This window comes from Dermacentor variabilis, chromosome 5, assembly GCF_050947875.1.
Source record: "Dermacentor variabilis isolate Ectoservices chromosome 5, ASM5094787v1, whole genome shotgun sequence".
Lineage (NCBI taxonomy): Eukaryota > Metazoa > Arthropoda > Arachnida > Ixodida > Ixodidae > Dermacentor > Dermacentor variabilis.
This window is the reverse complement of record NC_134572.1, coordinates 69,291,365-69,303,286: the sequence shown is the minus strand read 5'-3', so window position 1 is coordinate 69,303,286 and position 11,922 is coordinate 69,291,365. Positions and strand designations below refer to the sequence as shown.

The following is an 11,922-nucleotide window of genomic DNA, read 5'->3' as shown; positions in this document are numbered from 1 at the left end:
TATTGGACCCCACCAATCAAAACCCACATTTCTGAACAAGCTTCGATTATGTAGGACTTAAATGCACGCTAACAGCCTTATAAGCATATAACTTTTATTGAATTTAGTGGAAGCGGAAGCCGTGTCAAAATAAATGTAAATCTACTTTTGAACCAGAAATTGTAAAGTACTAAATTAAAAAGAAAGCTAATAAACTTTGATATTAAACCAAAACATTCTGTGATAACGTCGCTGAGAAGCACCTACTAATCACAGAACAGCAACGCACCGCAGAGAAAACACAAATCACATCGTACTAAAGCCCGCGAACAACCACGAACAGGCGGGCTGTCGCTTCGGAGCGATCGACCGGCAAATCCAAAACCGAAACCTTCCCGACAGGCGTCGTGACGCGCGCCAGGGGCGACGCATGCGCAACGCACCTGTTTGTGCGTACGTTTCAATGAATGTGCGTGCGTTTTCATCCGGGCATCGTAGCGCTGGTGCGAGGCGCGAAAGCAACCCGAACTTCTTGAAAATTTCGTCAGCGCATCGTAGCCAAAGTTCTGCGCGAAATCTCAGGTAAGTTGGGCACGCTTTTGACCTAGATTCGTCAAATGGCGTCGCGGTCTAGCCGCGGCGCAGGTGGCTACACGGCTACGGACAAGCCCCCGCTAACAGCGCGGCACCCAAGGTTGACATTCTGATGCAGATGCCTAGGCCTAGCGCCATTACTTGTGGCGGGAGACGTTAGCTCGGCTGTGTTTTTTTCTCACCGACCTGGCGTGCACGGCTCGTATTCGGCGTCGTGTCTCAACTGCGAACGTGGCGATAGTCTGCGACGTCAGCACGGGCGGTATCCTTGCGGCTCTCTGCCGCATAGGAGCAGACGTTAGCAGTCTGAAGATTCAAAACTTTCGCCAAAACAAACAAGCGTCGCAGCTGTTTCGGTCTGCTAGGACGAGTTTCCGCGGCGGACTTCCTACGGGCTGGCTTCAGCACGGTGGCGTATTATGTTCTGCCTCGGATATTGTAAAAGCTGGGGAGCTCATTTTCCTGCCCGCAATCGCGCCGGTGTGAACGATCGCCGAGCGACTCGTAGGGCAAAACTTGCGGTGTTGAAGGTAGGCGGTACAGAAGGCCTCGGTAGGTCGATGAGCGCTGTCTCGAAATCGATTCGTGGGTGCTCCGCATAACGAGCGGAAGGTGTCTCGCTTTCACCTGGGGTGCCGCGATCACGTTTGCATCGTGTTGTCCCGGTATGCATGCACATGACTTGCTGATCCGAAAGCCGCCAAAACGTTTTGGCAGGCGCGCGCGTGTGTCTGCTGAAATGCGCGGAGCATGGTTCGAACGAAGTGGCGGCGGTGGTGCTTCGAGCGTCACCCTAAAAATAGCCCCTCTATTTAGGCGGTGTGGGCCGGGCAGCGTCGCTATGATAGGAATTTACGATTCCTTACGCCACAAGGAAAGGAACGTTTCTTGTTTATACTTGCGTTTTTATTTCGCTAGGTTTCTTGGTCAGCTTGCGCAAACTTTCGTGAACGCTCGAGCGCGCGTTTTGCACGAACGCTGATCGCATGCGCGCAGTACAGGTTGCTCGTGCCGATGAACTTCTGGCACGCAGCACGCGTGCCCTACAGTGAATAATTGCGAGCGCAACTTGCGCCCTTGTGTTCGCAGTGCGTGCGACGACCGAGAGAGAAAGCTAAACAGCTGCCTGTTTTAAAACATCTGTTTCAAACGTTTAACGCGCTGGATAGTTCGTGGCCTCCCCGGACGCCAGTTGACTCAGCTGATGACTCATCGGCTGACCGATTTCAAGGCGTTCCGCCGCCCGGTATTGATGTCGCGGATGATGCCTTGCGTGGGCTTTCTCGATACAAGGAGAACGAGCGCCCGCGGCCTGCTGTAGTCGTATCCGAGAGGAATGCGTTGGTCACGTGACGCGCTCGCCTGAGTATTGGTCTCAGGTTCTAGCGGGTGCTAGCTCTCGAAATAACAGTATGCCGTAACACACCAACGTATGTTTGAGCGAAGGGTACCTTGTTCGCCTCCTCAGGTGTTCACTATGCGACCCTCTTGAGCAGAATACATAGTGTGAAGCATGTGTGTTACGTTTTGCAACACTTGTATTAGACAACCATTCGCGCAAGCTTCCAGTGTAAATTTTTACCGTGTTGCAATGCACATCTCCTCTTTGCCATGTGCCGTTTACAACAGGTGCGAAAATTCACACCTTGCGGGAAACGCGGCAAATGACAGTTTTTAGAAGCACAAAATGGAGCAAGTTACCTGCATTATTTGTCTTCTCAATAAGTATATATAAAGAGAAAAGGGGAGGAGGGGGTGGGGGGGGTGCTATTTTGTTAGTGTCCACCTAGTAGACATGATTTCGTCTGGTGCTAAAGTGCTGATTGGCTGTGGGCGCCTGTCTCCTTGTCACGCGTATTCCAGCCCAGCCAATCAGAACTTCAGCAGCAGACGAAATGGACATGACCACTACATTGACACTTAAGAATACCTCCCAATTAAAATTGAATTTAGTATTGTGGAGTTAGGGCAAAGTGAGTGAGTGAGTGAGTGAGTGAGTGAGTGAGTGAGTGAGTGAGTGAGTGAGTGAGTGAGTGAGTGAGTGAGTGAGTGAGTGAGTGAGTGAGTGAGTGAGAACTTTATTGAAAATAAAATAAGGCACGATGGTTGGGACCCCCCATTCCAGGGCCCCCACTGGCACGAGCGGCTCGCTGGGCTTGGTTCAGAAGAGCCAATTGGCTCTCCCGATCCACTGTGGAAAGTTTGGTGTCTCGAAAACTTCCTATACATTCTGAGGGGAAAAGAAAGGAAGGAAAGGAACAAAAGCTGACTGTCTCCACAGTGCTAAATGAAAAACGCCAATGCCACTTTATTGTTCCTTCAGTTGCTGCATTACCGGTTTGCCCTTTTCAACGTCGAATTCAGTGACCGTAGTACCAGCGAAGGACAATTCCGGCTCTTGTATAAATGGAGCCACCTTAGTGCGGAAACAGTCTTCAGAAGATACTTTAGATTCGACGAGATTGTGATTGAAGCACTAAATTTACGTAGGCACTCAATGCCCATAGAAATTTTAGGTTTTGCTCTCTTCTTTTTTTTTTTCTCCAGCCAGGAGCACGCAGCGTTCACCTGCGCTTGGGCTGCTCCTAGAAAAGACCGTGCTCGGAACGTACTCGAGAAGAGACGTTACGAAATGTAGGCTGCGTGACGCTGATTGTGCAGGGAAGGACTGTATAATGTGGCGCGATCCAGCATGACAATTAGCATGTTGGAGATTGATGGGGTGCCGTTCCGAAATATGTACGCGTGTCTCGCGTGGCTTCGCCAGTGTATTCTGCAAGCTGTCGAAACCGCTGCAGAGTGCCACGGAAAACATTCAGGTGGCAGGGGTCACCCCGCTGGGAACGTACGAGTTCCTGTAAAGTAGATATGCGTCGGTAACGTATACGAATGGTGTACTTATACAGTCCTGAGACTGCGAGCGCTACGTTGCCCGGTGATTCGGGGCATTTGCAGCTCATCGCTTATGTCTTCACGGCTAACACGAGAATAGACAGAACGCGAGAAAATAGGGAGCAGGAGTGCACGTTTCGGCTCCTTGTTGGTGACCCCGAGGAGGGCAAAAAAGCATTAAACAGCATAAATCCTAGGAACCTACCACCCTCCTTGAACTAATTCACTATATATGATAGGTATATATTCTTCGGTCGTATTTCTTTTCTCTTATTATAGATTACGATCAGGTAACCACAATTTCTTTTCATTGGTTTGTACCTTTCGACCTGTGCTATTCAGCAGTGCAGCAGGAAGTGACACTTTCTTGACATTAGCCTGTTCGAAGACTGAGTTGTATTTATAACCCACGACTGGAACCATGCTTCCGTTTCACAGCGCAACGTATAATGTACAATATTCGTAAGGAAAGGGTTCGCCCGAACTCTGACGCATCCCAAGTGACCAACCGAGGCAACAGGTGCCACGCATTCGGCCAATCGCTATAGAGCGATATAGGGTTCACGAACGGAGGCTTCGTGAACCCGGCCCAGGCTCAACTCGACGACGGTCATTGGACGAGGGCTTGGAAAACATTCGCGCGGCTCACTGGCACGTCTGATCACATCATCCCCGCCGCACGGTATATATCTCGCGACGCGTCTTGCAGTGTGGAAGCAGCGGCGAACGGGCGGGCCGTACCGCGTCTCGCATTCGCCCTGCCGTATCTTCGAACCATCGAATCGGCGGCTACGCTTATCTTCGCGTCGGCTCGAACCCGCCCGCGTGCGCCCAGCTGTTCGGCCTATACCTGCGCTCTCCGGAGCTGGCACGCGGGCGACGGGAAAAGAAGCCGAGCGCAAACAAAGATCGGCCGATAGCGCTCGGACGCGCGGCGCGGAGGCGAGTGCCGGGCACAACCCTTTCGCCGCTTGACGTCGTTGACTGCGAGTAGAGGTCGAGGTGTAAGTGAACGACGGGGGAACCGCCGAGTCCCTCCCGTGCAAGAGCAGTCGCTGCAATCAGCGTCCGCAAGGCAGCTGTCGCAAAACAACTGGTGTTATACCGCTTGGCTTCACTTCTGCCACCGCTACTCATCTGTCCTGTGTCACGAGAGGCAATTCCGCGAGAGAAAAACCGCGACCCTACACCGCCTTCTCGCTGGCTGAGCTCACTCCTCCGCCTGGCAGCATTGTATTCAACGCGCGTTGTCGCCGCTGTGCTCTAGAATTCGCGAAGTCGTGCCCAGTCTCGAAGATGCGGTGGCCCGTCGTGGCTCAAGGAGCGAGAGTGCACGTGGCGCTGCTCGTACCAGCTGTCCTCCTTTTTATTATTATTAATGTGTCGCCACTCGTTTTGATCAGTGGTACGAGCCACACGACCGCACTACAAAGTTCAGGCGCAGCAAACGCCGTCTAGGTCACTTGGAAGCTGCCATCACGTAACCTTTTTTTAGAGCAGTTAAAAGGCGCCGCATTTCCGCTGTCGCGGCTTTGTTCTCGTTTATAAGGAGATCCTGAGCCGTTTCTTCCATGAACACGAAGTCTTCACTGCTGCCCTGGTCCCGTTATTGTATAACCATCATTCAACAAAGCTACGATGCCGTAACCAACGGCACGCGGTACCACAGGAGTCGTGAGTTACTGTCGCTCGCAATTCCTGTTTGATCAGCCAAACACGCTCTGGAATTCATCTCACTCACGGTAACAAAGCAGACGCACTGCGGCTTATCCTTAGTTGCCTGAGCTGCAGGTCATGCACAACGCGGCTAAAGCTGTCTGCGCGTTTGACAGTCTTGACGTGACCCACCTACGTCTGTCTGCACGAGCCGCCGAAACACGTCTACACATTCCGGAAGAATTCGCTAAGGCAAATCGAATGCCGGGAAAGGTAGAGACATCATATGCCTTGTCAATCCACACTGAACCAGTCAACACCGAGTGCATTGGAGTATGACTATCGAGCCGACAGTATACGTAGCTATCTCTGCGCTGAGTATGTGCTATAAATAGATGAACAATGGGTTATCGCTTGCACCACGGCGGTGTGAACCTTCTGGAGTGCATCGCACCGACTTGCGTGTTCGCGTTTCGCGTTTTGAGGCTGCAGCATGTTTTCGTACCGTTGCCTGTCGCGCTTGAATGCTCGTCCCAGCCGCGACATCAAGTGGTATTTGTTCCGTTTGTCTACTTAGGGGGAATTCGCCCAGAATGAGGCCGCACTCTCTGCAAGAAAGACGAAAAGAGGTTGTGAAGAGTGCGTAAACAACCACAAGGCTACCAATATATATATATATATATATATATATATATATATATATATATATATATATATGAGAGAGAGACAAAGACAGACAGACAGAAATAAATAAAACAACCAATGTAGCTGTTTGGCAGTCTTATCACGCTACCCTGTATCACGTACACATTCTTAATTAGTCGAGCAAAGAGGTCAAACCAACGAACTGTTTTTCCTGCAGCTGCGCGAAAAACGTTGATTGACAGTTGTAGGATGCACAAAAGGAAAAAAGGAGCTCGCGTAGCGGCGCAATTTCCGAAGGCGCCCCGGCGTTGCGAAATTACTTTGCATCAAGTTGCGTCAAAAAAAAAAAAAAAAGAACGCGAGATTGTGAATCTCACGCGAGCTTTTAGGTTAAGCTTTCGCACTGCAGAACAGTGTCGCAAGCTTTGTCGTCCGCTCCCCCGTTTTCCTTCTTCTTTCTATTTTTTTTTTAATTAGCTAAACCTCCTATGGTCAGACTGCGAGAGAACTTTCATAAGAACAAATGCAGAAAGCCTGGAGAAAATCTGAGAATTCGGAAGCACTAACGTTGTAGACACCCTGAAATACAGTTAAAGAAGTGTGGACACCAATTTCAGAGGCCATGTTGACTACAGCAAAGCTTTGCATGCTTACAAGGAACGCTTTCACGAGGTATGATTGACAGCAGACGGCTAAAAGATTATTTGTTTGTTTCAAAGTCTAAAAGTGAAGCGTGTGGTCCCTCTACAGACACGTCGTTCTTATAATGAGAGCAAAACGTGTCACGTTAGAAACTGAAGAAGTGTGCTGGCCGGGCCTGGTTCGTACATCCTTGGGACGGGAACAAACAGCGCTTTGAAGGGACGAGGGAGGTACGACAGACGGGGTGCTGATGTCTGAAACTTAGTGGTCCCATACCTATTAGTGCGATTGCTAACTTCATCACACACGAGGTTGTGGGGCAAAGAATAAAATAAGTCTTTCACGTCCCCGGAGAATGCGCCTACTTACTCCGGGCACTCAATCTGAAGGTATTCAGAAACGCTGTTCGGGCTCATGATGAGGCACAGATGGTCGACGGGAAGGACATCTAGGGATGACTGCAGATAAGAAGGCACGCACCGTTGCCTGATACGGCGCCCCGAGAAAAAAATGTTGTCTTCATTATGGGTTTTCGCGGAAACGAGCACAGAAAGGCACAGATTTCGTACTGCCTTGACAGACAGTTGGCCAGCGCAGAGACCCACCTCTTCAGAAATATTGGCCGCTTGGGTTCAAACTTTTGCCTGATTGTCGCCGACCAGCCCTTCGAAGTTCCTTGAGATGGCCTCTTCAGCTTTGCAGTCGTAGTCCCGCCTTGGCGCTCTTTGTCGGCCTGAATGAGTTTGGCGTCAGCTCTTCGTAGCGAGCTCACAACGAAGCGCAAGCGTTGCCCGGCTTTAACGCGACAGCGTTAAGGGCGCCGTGTCGCAGAAAATCCGGTATCGGCGCCGGCGTCCGCGGCGGAGAAAACCATGCCGAACCACGCATATCCCATACATCACTAAAGTTGCTGCAAAGTTATTCCTTGGAATTTTGAGAATGGCAGCCCACGAACAAATTCCATGAGACAAAACACCGACAGCGCGTACATATTATGTCAAATCTTCTCAGACTGAAATATCAAAAGTGCGAAACAACAGCAGATCGGCCCGCGCAAGAGGCCGCGTTTCTACCAGAAAGCTCGCCTTCGTGCATAGATTTCGCCGGTAGCGCTTCCCGGTAAACATTACGGTTACGTATAAGCTACAGTTGCCCGGAAGCGTGAGAAGCAGTCAGGGATCTTTGAATGCTATAGCGTTCCACTCTTAAAGGCGAAGCTTAAGCGTCCTCTAAACTTTTCGTGACCTCTTGCGGAAGGAACTCGACGACGCCTTCCTGTACTAGCCGGCCAACTTCATCTTCATTTGCCCATCCCACGGTGTTTCTCACCAGGCTGAGCAATTCCACCCCGTCTTGCCTACAAAATGTTGGTCCCTTCCGTATAGCACTTGTTTTACGTCTCTCGGTACCTGCATGTTTCCAAGGGTGACCACCTCCTGACTTGGTTCCTTGTCTCGGCGGCTCTTCTTGGGAAACCAAGACAAGAGCTGGAGCCAAAATAACTCCGCCGTTTGCTGTGCTACTCGAGTGGTCTGGTGGAAGAGCATTCCACCAGACCTCTTGGGTGCCTGTCCTATACTGGCGCAGTGCAGGCATTCTCTGAAGAAGCGGATTTGACGCCATACTTCGGAGCGCAGGATGCGACATACCCTATTCGCGTGCCCGTCTGAAGATGCGGGCCATCCGAACACGCCGAGGACTCCCAGGGGCAAAGAGGAATCCTTCACTGAAAAGGTATACAACCCTGCCTACACTCTAAGAACAGTTTACACCCTTTGGCGTGCCCAGGGGCAAAGAGGAATCCTTCACTGAAAAAGTATACAACCCTGCCTGCACTCTAAGAACAGTTTACACCCTTTGGCGTGCCCCTTCTGCCACACAACGATAATCGTCATCTGCCTTGATGCGTTTCCTTTCTTTAACGCTGCGAGCACGGAACTTTCGAGTAACGAACGGCACGCGCGTTATCAGCATAGAACAGTTTACAACCTTTGGAGTGCCCCTCCTGATAACGCGCGTGCCGTTCGTTACTGGAAAGTTCCGGGCTCGCAGCGTTAAAGAAAAGAAACGCATCATGGCAGATGACGATTATCGTTGTGTGGCAGAAGGGGCAAGCCAAAGGGTGTAAAGTGTTCTTAGAGTGTATGCGTCGCGGCGGCGAGCAAGCTCACACAATGGACTGATGACTTCAGAAGGTAGGGGAACAGCAGAGAAGAGCCCAGTGAGCTAGAAATGAACTCAAGGAGTGTGCTGGTCTGGGCTGGTTCGTACATGAACGTGAACAAGCAGCTCTTGGACGGTACAAAATGACGACGACACACGAGGGAAACACTGCGGCGAGTCGCATGCGCGCGTCTCCCACGTAGCACCGGCGCGTCTGCTGACGTGGTCAAACGTGGGTGCACGTGTGGAATCGAGCAGACGAGGGATGAGGCATCGTCGTTGCCGTCAACGCTTTGGTGGTTCACGTCACGTCTGTGGCGTCGGGCATGGAGTTTCCTACAATAATTGCGTCGGGCACTCTTGATGTATGTCACTCAAAGGTTATTCGCCCCTGCTGGCGGGAACTTGAAATTTGGAACTATGCGATAAAGATTGTGTGATTATAAATTAGAGACAAGATCGTGCATATGCCGGCCGATGCCGGTCCCCAAGGAGCTGCGCATTACCTACCCCCCGCCCCCCCCCCCAGAAGAAAAATCCGATAAATTATCACCGGAGAAGCAGCACATCTGCAGAAATTGTTCGATTATGCGGCTCGTGTGCTGCTCTTCACCCGGAATGATTATGTATATACAGTGTCATGTGTTCGGAGTTATCGTCAGCTCAGAGAAACAGCTCGACGCACTCCTGTTGAGGGGCCACCTCCCCGTTTTCCATGCCATTATGTCACGTGTGACACAGTGCGCGCCAGTGCAGTCATAAGTCTATCGGAAATCGAGTAACTCAGCGCCGCGCAGATACCGCTTCGCGTATACGCGGGCCCAGGTATACGGAGTCGTCGGCGCCTTGCAGCGACGGTGCCATCGAAGCGTCACATCCGTCCTGCATCCGGCGTATAGTGTGTCACCCCAGGCAGTCCCGCTTTCTCACAGCGTCCCACATAGGAGACACCGCTCTGGCACGTCGTAGCACGTGTCGGGTCCAGCTTGCGATCGCGTAGCTGAAAGGCAATGCGAGCGTACAGGCTTGCTTGCTTGCGTGTTTGTTTGTTTTTGTTTGTTTGTTTGTTTGTGTGTGTGTGTGTGTGTGTGTGTGTGTGTGTGTGTGTGTGTGTGTGTGTGTGTGTGTGTGTGTGTGTGTGTGTGTGTGTGTGTGCGAGCGTGCATAAGGGCTGGGGAAGGGGGCGGGGGAAAGGAAAGCATTGTAGTTTCACGTGCCAAAACCGCGATATGATTACGAGGCACGTCGTAGTGCAGGTCTTCGGATTAATTTTGACAGCCTGGAGTTCTTCGACATACATGTTTAAGTATATACACGAGTGTTTTTGCATTTCGCCCCCATCGAAATGCGGCCGAAAATCGAACCTGCGACCTGGAGCTCAGCAGCGCAGCCACGGCCACTGGGCTACCGCGGCAGGTCGAGGGATAAGGAAGACGGGCTGACTCGTTCCAGAGGGACGATCGCCAGACGGCCAATCAATCACGCAGAGACATGCTCCCTAGGGGCTGTAGAATATAGCACCCCTCTTTTAAAAGCACCCATCATCGATCGGCCGATCGGTCAAGCAGCCCACCTGTCTGTCAGTCAGTCAGTCAGTCAAACTACCAGACGCCCGCCCGCCCGCTCACTCACTCACTCACTCACTCACTCACTCACTCACTCACTCACTCACTCACTCACTCACTCACTCACTCACTCACTCACTCACTCACTCACTCACTCACTCACTCACTCAGCCAGTCAGTCGAGCGGTCAGTCATTCAGTTCACCTTGCAATCTAGTCCAGTTAGTCAATCAACATATTCTGTCCATAAGATGATATGATTGTTAAGTGTACGTGACTGAAGAGAAATCATTATCTCGTGAACACTGGTTCTAATACGCGACTGAAGGTGCGCATAGTCCATCCCTTTTCGCAGATATTGGACCGCCTACCATCACTTCCGTTGGCCTCTCCATTCAGCTACTATTTGCAGCGTTCGATGAACTCTGCGCCCTCTGACAACGTCCCGCCGCTTTCCGGACGCCCCTCGCATTCTTCGAATTTGACAGGATCCCTGCCGGACGTCGGAATCGTCGCCAAGGCTCGGCACGCGGCACCCTCAGCACGTTGCGTCGCTAGGCATTACAAGTATCCGGTGTTCGTGGTGGCAAATAAACAGACAGGGTGCTGTATACACCTACGTCCACTTTACCCTTTGCGCGATGTCCACTCATACAGCAGTTTGTCGGGCATATAGTAATCGGTTAGTCGCGCATTTGATAAATCGTAATGTATTTTAGGACGCCATAAAAAGTTACAGACCAGCCGTATATGTATATTACGATGCATTCATTGACTATATTGACACATCGCGAAAAGACATTAAGGTTAGCGGTCGTATAGGATGTGGATGCTGTTCTCCAGACACAAGTTCCGCCGTGTTGGCATTTTGGGCCAGTCATGTAGAGGCCGTAGCACTTTTGTGGGGCCTTCCCATTATTTTGCGTTTATTCCGAGCTCAGAAAGGCTTTTTTTTTTTTCTTTCTTCTACTTTTTTTATCGCTCTGACTGTTGAGGAAACTTAATTCAGGATGCCGTACGCTCGTTGTGCAAAATTCGCTGCCCTGAGTTATCCTCAAACGCATTCCTCAGTGCAAGACTTTCGCAGGTGCCTTTCTTCCTTCGTCTCTTTTAATTTAGTTGCGTTTTGCCGCAGCATCGCGTGACATGCAAATTGCGGAGGCACTCAACCCGACTGCTTAAATGGTCGGTTGAAATCAAGAGAGCGAAGAGGGAGCGCTTTCGAAAGCCTGGTAAGCATAAGCGTTGCACAACAGCCGTGCGCCATATAGCCTTATCGGCAATTCGTCGAAGAGTCGTAGCGCAATTCGATTTGCGCCTGCGTTTATAGGGGCGAAGCTCACACCGGGATGACGCATTCGCACTTCGACATGGGAAGCCAAGGACATTCTTACTAAATTTAAGGTTACGTGCTAAGGAAAGGAAACGTTCAGTACCGTTGTTAGTCCCCCCCCCCCCCTCTCCGTTTTTTTCTTAATATCCCTCCCCCCCCCCCCCATTCCACCCCTGCATCTTACAGTAGCTCATCTTTTCTACCCTGAAGGCTATGTGAGTCTTTTTCCTTTTTTTGTGTGTGTGTGGGTGAAGGGGAAGGCAGAATCTGTGCGAACGAGAGTAATTGTTTCTATTTCGTTCCTTTGCGCTGCCAAGAAACGCAGTTCGTGCATTGACGTTTCACCTTTACACAGCTTTGTAGAGACTTTTCAAGGTCCTTATGGTGAGCAGCAGCTCAGAACTTTGACTCGGGCCGACCTCTAAACTTTTCTATCATAATAATTTTTTTTCTA

The 11,922-nt window shown here is 50.8% G+C and overlaps 1 protein-coding gene across 1 annotated transcript in view; it reads left to right on the top strand.

The window, feature by feature from the left end:
- Nucleotides 1–420: 420 nt before the first annotated feature.
- Nucleotides 421–11,922, top strand: part of LOC142582757 (CTD small phosphatase-like protein 2) — a 56,915-nt gene continuing 45,413 nt past the window's right edge. The window contains exon 1 of the mRNA XM_075692779.1: nucleotides 421–561. The gene's annotated coding sequence lies outside the window, so the exon portion shown is untranslated. The remainder of the gene's footprint in view (nucleotides 562–11,922) is intronic.